Consider the following 345-nt stretch of genomic DNA (forward strand, 5'->3'; position numbering starts at 1 on the left):
CGCGCGTCCGTGTGTGTGTGTGCCGCGTCCGTGTGTGTGTGTGCGCGGGGTCCGTGTGTGTGTGGGCGCCGCCCGTGTGTGTGTGTGGCGCGTCCTGTGTGTGTGTGCGCGCGCCTTTTTGGGTGTGTGCGCCCGTTGTGGTGTGGGGGGTTTGTGTGTGGTGTGCGTCCTTTTGGGTGTGGTGCGCCCGGTGGGGGTTGTGCGTCCGTGTGTGTTTCCCCGTGTGGTTGTCGTCCGTGTGTTGTTCGTCCGTGTGTGCGTGTGCGTCCGTGTGTGTGTGTGTGCGTCCGTGTTGGTGCGCCCCGTGTGTGCGGTGCTCCTTGTGGTGTGTGCGTCCGTGTGTGT

Source organism: Penaeus monodon, chromosome 15 (assembly GCF_015228065.2).
Source record: "Penaeus monodon isolate SGIC_2016 chromosome 15, NSTDA_Pmon_1, whole genome shotgun sequence".
Lineage (NCBI taxonomy): Eukaryota > Metazoa > Arthropoda > Malacostraca > Decapoda > Penaeidae > Penaeus > Penaeus monodon.